Below are 7,495 nucleotides of genomic sequence, written 5' to 3' on the forward strand. Positions count from 1 at the left end.
TCTTATCTGTATACAGCACATCAGCCTTTCACCAAGCACAATGTTTATTAATGGAGCCTCATAGGGGTTCGCTTAATGAACGCTGAACTTGCACCAACTTTTTGTAAATTTTGTTAAAAGTATTTGTATTTTTCTATCATTTGCGATAACATTTGCTGTTTGAAGTGGTCTGACTGCATGTATGCTTTAAGATTGACCTTGACAAAACTTTGTCATGGTTAAAAATGGCTTCACTAGTTGCGATCGTTGTAATAGTTTGTATCAGTTATTGTGTTCAAGTTGCAGTGTTACAGTCTCTATTCTGTCAGTCTCTTTGCAACAATAGACGTCATAATTGCACTTTTGCTTGATCTGAGCATTTTTAACGCGGTCCAGTTTTGTTGATTTTAATCTTAAAACACCTGACCACCTCAAACATCATAAACAACCACAAATGGTAACAAAAAATAAAGCTTTCAGATAAAACCAACTAAAATTTTGTGTAAATTCATTTTTAGTGAAAGGATCAGATCATGAGACAGTTTTGCTAAAGTAATCTCAACCTTATGCAAAGGACAAACTGTAACTACAAAATGACTTGTATCTTTAGATATGCAACAAAGGCATAATATGCCTTTGTTACTTAAAATATTATACTTTGGTATACTTAAAATATTATTTTAAGTTAGGTTTGGATGTGATGAAAGTTCCTTAAGAGACTGTACTAGTTGTAGTACGCTGCCTTGCTAAATTTCGAATCATTATTTTTGCATGTAATTTATCATGTGAACACACTGTAAAAGCTGATCAGAGGTTGGCCCTATCTTTTATCTGGTTGAAGTTCAAACTAGAATATGGTAATAGACAGTAGTCTGTGATTTCATTAATAGTTTATCAGTAACACAAGTGTTGCTAGCAAACTTATGTGCTCACATCTCATAAGGATAAAAACATGAATGCAATAGGAGTGATTAGCTAGCCTGCTCGAGGTTCTATCTAATCTCAAATAAAATTTTGTATGAATTATGCAAATTTGAAAAATCGTAATCAAATCAAAAGTAAAAAATTTTTTAAAACGTAATGTCTGTGAAATTGTAAAGAAAATAAAATTTTAAGTGAAAATAAAATGAGTATGTCGTTCAATAAGCTAGGTATTCATCACATAAATCATTAGACAGGGCAAAAACTATATTAAAAAAGATTAAGAATGTAAACGCATAAAAATAAAAACAAAACATGTATCCATTTGTGAAAATCTTTTGAAAAGTTATCTTTGCTCTGACATTTAAGAAATATTTTTTGTGCAAATGGAGTGAATAATTACTCACAGCATCGCTTATGATAAACTTAATACTCACTCACTGTAATATACCATTTTCGAGTTGATCAAGTATAATTTTACAGATTGATATCGGGTGAAGAAGTAGCCTACCACAAAATCGCAAATCTTAAAATGGGTCTCAAAATGTTTATCGATTAATATTTTTAGCGAATGTAAAAAGAACACAAAATTAAATATATGAGAAGTAATTGAAAATTGAAAATGATCAAATAAGGCAAGGGAAATTTTATAGTGCATTTCACCATCTTGCTGTTACAAGCCTACAAAGTAGATAAAGCGCGAATACTTAGAGCAAATAAACCTCAATGCAAACAAAGCTTGTCAAATGATTTTATAACAATGAGCACCTTTTTGTAAACATTACAAGACGGTGTATTCAGCTCAGGTGATTGTACTGCTAAGCTATCTACTGATGCCAGGTCTACTTTGATTGCCAGGTTTTAGACCAGCATTGCACTTATTAGTACATTGGTTTGCCTTTGTCACAGCATAAACAACTAAGCAGCTGTAGTGGCTCTCTAGATGGCTTTAGTGGACCAATTTTTTCCTACTTAACCCTTTTGTTTAATGCATACCTTAACTAAGTGCTGAGTACCGTAAAAGAACTTCACTCTCAATTAAAAAGATAATCTCTTGCATTCAACTATAATTATTTTAAACACTTCTCCAAACATACAAGCCTTTTCAAATAAAGAAAACATTCGGAATATTTTGAGATTAACTTACAAATTTGCTAAGGAGTGACGTGTTGGTATATGATCAAATCAGCAATCTGAAATTCAGCAAAATAGAATTACATAACTTGCAAACAATAAACGATAGTATCTCTAAAACTATTTGAGACCGAGCTCTTTTACTAAGCATTTCAACAAACTTCTGTAGGTCTTTATGAGTCACTGATGCTAACTAGACAAGTCCAATCAGCTAGTACTAACTAAAACTTTGTGAGTCACTGGTGCTAACTAGACAAGTCCAATCAGCTAGTACTAACTGAACCTTTGTGAGTCACTGGTTTTAACTAGACAAGTCCAATCAGCAAGTACTAACTGAACCTTTAAGAGTCACTGGTACTAACTAGACAAGTCCAATCAGCAAGTACTAACTGATCCTTTGTGATTCACTGGTGCTAACTAGACAAGTCCAATCAGCAAGTACTAACTGAAACTTTGTGAGTCACTGGTGCTAACTAGCAAGTCCAATCAGCAAGTACTAATTGAGCCGTTGTGAGTCACTGGTGCTAACTAGACAAGTCCAACCAGCTAGTACTAACTGAACCTTTGTGAATCAACTTTATATAGTCTAAGCGCAGTATTTATTGGTTATAGATATAGAGCTTAGAGAAACTGTGCTTACAACAAACAATGCTCTCCTTGTCACTTGATGATGCGCAAGGGAACATCTCTGCCTCTGAAAGTGTTTCTTATCTTGGTAGCCATTATCAGTGTTGTCTGCGTTTTCTCGTTTGTACTTGAAAACCAATCTGAAGACAGAACAGACCACCAATGTAAACCAACCTGGCAAACAGTGATCTACCTATGTAAGTAATACTTAGTCACACATCTAGATGGCTTCATGTATTTTTTTAGGGAGTTTTAAAACTGAGTTTTAGCGCAGCGCTTCACATACATATGTGTCAATTCAACCAGAGACTTTGTAACAAAAATTACAAAGAAGTTCACTCATTATTGCACAGCTTCAGCTGAAATTTGCAGTACCTTAGATGTTTGAAATAGTTTACCTTGAGAAAGACATAAAAGATAGGAAATTTAAAAACATTTTTCTAATTTCAAAATTAATCGATGAAAGTACTCAAGAACAAAAATGAAATACTGAAGAGTTTGGTAAATCTGGGAAATCTAGTTAAATCTGAACTTTTCAGCGCAGCTAAAACTGGAACCTCAGTCTATTAGAGTGGCCCTTCCAGTCACCATTAGATTGAGACTAAAATGGAAACTAACACCTGCTGCAATAACTGATGTGTACAATGCTCTCATGCATGCCTGTAAGTAAAGAGGTAATAGGCCTATATGTAGCTATATATGCTGACTATATAGCATTTTAGTTGCTAGCAATTTAGGGTAGCAATAACTTGTTATATAGCATTATATACACTGCTATATAATAATGTAAGTAGCAGATGTATAAAATTGTAAGTACTAGTTGTATAGCATTGTAAGTACTGGTTGTATAGCATTGTAAGTACTGGTTGTATAGCATTGTAAATACTGGTTGTAAAGCATTGTAAGTACTGGTTATATAGCATTGTAAGTACTGGTTGTATAACATTGTAAGTACCGGTTATATAACATTGCAAGTACTGGTTGTATAGCAATGTAAGTACTGACTGTATAACATTGTAAGTACTGGTTGTATAGCATTGTAAGTACTGGTTGTATAGCATTGTAAGTACTGGTTGTATAACATTGTAAGTACTGGTTGTATAGCATTGTAAGTACTGGATGTATAACATTGTAAGTACTAGTTGTATAACATTGTAAGTACTAGTTGTATAGCATTGTAAGTACTGGTTGTATAGCACTGTAAGTACTGACTGTATAGCATTGTAAGTACTGGTTGTAAAGCATTGTAAGTACTGGTTGTATAACATTGCAAGTACTGGTTGTATAGCATTGTAAGTACTGGTTGTATAACATTGTAAGTACTGGTTGTATAACATTGTAAGTACTCACTGTATAGCATTGTAAGTACTCGTTGTATAGCATTGTAAGTACTAGTTGTATAATACAATTTTAGACCAGTACTTACAATGCTATATATAGCATTGTAAGTACTGGTTGTATAACATTGTAAGTACTGACTGTGTAGCATTGTAAGTACTGGTTGTATAGCATTGTAAGTACTGGTTGTATAACATTGTAAGTACTGGTTGCATAGCATTGTAAGTACTAGATGTATAACATTGTAAGTACTAGTTGTATAACATTGTAAGTACTAGTTGTATAGCATTGTAAGTACTGGTTGTATAGCACTGTAAGTACTGACTGTATAGCATTGTAAGTACTGGTTGTAAAGCATTGTAAGTACTGGTTGTATAACATTGCAAGTACTGGTTGTATAGCATTGTAAGTACTGGTTGTCTAACATTGTAAGTACTGGTTGTATAACATTGTAAGTACTCACTGTATAGCATTGTAAGTACTCATTGTATAGCATTGTAAGTACTAGTTGTATAATACAATTTTAGACCAGTACTTACAATGCTATATATAGCATTGTAAGTACTGGTCTAAAATTGTAAGTACTGGTTGTATAGCATTGTAAGTACTGGCTGTATAGCATTATAAGTACTGGTTGTATAGCAATGTAAGTACTGGTTGTATAGCATTGTAAGTACTGGTTGTATAACATTGTAAGTACTCACTGTATAGCATTGTAAGTACTCATTGTATAGCATTGTAAGTACTAGTTGTATAATACAATTTTAGACCAGTACTTACAATGCTATATATAGCATTGTAAGTACTGGTCTAAAATTGTAAGTACTGGTTGTATAGCATTGTAAGTACTGGTTGTATAACATTGTAAGTACTGACTGTGTAGCATTGTAAGTACTGGTTGTATAGCATTGCAAGTACTGGTTGTATAACATTGTAATTACTGACTGTATAGCATTGTAAGTACTGGTTGTATAACATTGTAAGTATTGGTTGTATAGCATTGTAAGTACCGGTTATATAACATTGTAAGTACTGGTTGTATAGCATTGTAAGTACTGGTTGTATAGCATTGTAACTACTGATTGTATAGCATTGTAAGTACTGACTGTATAGCATTGTAAGTACTGGTTGTATAACATTGTAAGTACTGGTTGTACAACATTGCAAGTACTGGTTGTATAGCATTGTAAGTACTGGATGTAAGTAAGCATTGTAAATACTGATTGTATAATATTGTAAGTACTGGTTAAATAGCATTGTACGTACTGGTTGTATAGCATTGTAAGTACTGGTTGTATAACATTGTAACTACTGACTGTGTAGCATTGTAAGTACTGGTTGTATAGCATTGCAAGTACTGGTTGTATAACATTGTAATTACTGACTGTATAGCATTGTAAGTACTGGTTGTATAACATTGTAAGTACTGGTTGTATAGCATTGTAAGTACCGGTTATATAACATTGTAAGTACTGGTTGTATAGCATTGTAAGTACTGGTTGTATAACATTGTAAGTACTGGTTGTACAACATTGCAAGTACTGGTTCTATAGCATTGTAAGTACTGGATGTAAGTAAGCATTGTAAATACTGGTTGTATAATATTGTAAGTACTGGTTGTATAGCATTGTACGTACTGGTTGTATAGCATTGTAAGTACTGACTGTATAGCATTTTAAGTACTGGTTGTATAGCATTGCAAGTACTGACTGTATAACATTGTAAGTACTGGTTGTATAGCATTGTAAGTACTGACTGTATAGCATTGTAAGTACTGACTGTATAGCATTGTAAGTACTGGTTGTATAGCATTGTAAGTACTTGTTGTATAACATTGTAAGTACTGGTTGTATAACATTGTAAGTACTGATTGTATAACATTGCAAGTACTGGTTGTATAGCATTGTAAGTACTGACTGTATAGCATTGCAAGCACTGGTTGTATAGCATTGTATATAGTGAATGTGTAGCGGTGTTAGTACAGGTTGTCTAAAATTGTAAGTACTGGCTGTCAAAAATTATGGGAGCTGGCGGTAAAACACTATAAATATTGGCTGTATAGTAGTGTGAGAGCTGGCAGTATAACACTGTGAGAACTTGCTGTATAGCATTGAAAGCACATGTATTGTAGAACAATTATAAAATGCTCACACAATAAATAAGGGCGCATATTACAAATACTCATTCCTAAGTAGTTGCCCGAATAGCAGGCACAGACAAGATTGTCACATTGTCACAAGTATGTGGAGATTTTCCTGTGTGTTAACCCGATTATAAGTTAAGTGCCGGTTTTCATGAAAGAATTTATTAGCATACAGTTTGTTATTAAAATAATTGATTGCAAACTGTATGCAGTTTGTACGCACATTTAGTTTTTTGCTTTGTTGTAGATCAGTATAGAAGACAAGCGTTTTTGCACCAGCATGGCTTTGTTCCACCTTTCTTAGCCAACAAGCCTGTGGCTAAAGTGTTAGAAGAAATTTTTGCATTCACTTGCTGGTGATTAAATGTTTCAGTTTTTGTAACCTTACACAAGTCCAGAAATCATTTAAGTATAAAATCAAAAGTATGTTATATTCTTGTATTCTTGTATGGGAAAGTCTCTAGAAAATGATATTATTACTAAAGAATTTTGTTTATTTGCTATAGTATTCTATCGGATGTTCATGTAATTATACATATTACTAGAACTAATATGCTGAAATAGCAGATGGCACTCTTTAGTAATATTTTACAGCTGTTTTCAAGGTCAGAAGTCACTCATTTAATTAATTTAACACATTTTTCTAAGTAAGACTTGATTTGAGTTGTGTCATATGAGCTCTGATCTGTTTGAAAAATTGTTTGGTTTGCACAAAGGATTCTATGGTCTATTGGCTCAAATACAATGCCTACAAAATATACTTTTAAATACCTATAAGATTGCTGACCAACATTCAATATTCTTCTTTAAGATTTGTAAATTTAAATCACAATTACCAATTTAGTTTGTAAATGATAGTATTTCATAGGGTTTAACAAATCATAGATCAAATTGTAGAATCAAAAGTTTTTTTCATGGTTGTTGAGGTAAGTTTACCCAAAATGTACAACTGCACGCAATTAGCATGCAAATGTTCAATCTATTTTCAGGAAATTTTTTACAAAAAAATAAGCTTACAAAAATAGTACCTTTGAAGTTATTGTATAAATGATGCACGCATATTAAGTGTACAATGTATGATAGCTAAATTTCAATGGCATATAATTCACAGCCATAAATAATTATAGTAGTTGGAGGTGATTGGGAGATACAAGAGGCATTGTTGATACTTGATATGGGTTCATCTTTGTGGGGCACATAGTTTATAGACATTGCTTGAGTTTATAGACATAGTTTATAGACATAGTTTATAGCTTGAGATCTATGTAAATATTTAATATTTACTAATATTATTTTTGCGAAAAGTTTGAAGCAATCTTAACATTTTCAGCATCGTAGTCGCCACTTCAACCA

Source organism: Watersipora subatra, chromosome 10 (assembly GCF_963576615.1).
Source record: "Watersipora subatra chromosome 10, tzWatSuba1.1, whole genome shotgun sequence".
NCBI lineage: Eukaryota > Metazoa > Bryozoa > Gymnolaemata > Cheilostomatida > Watersiporidae > Watersipora > Watersipora subatra.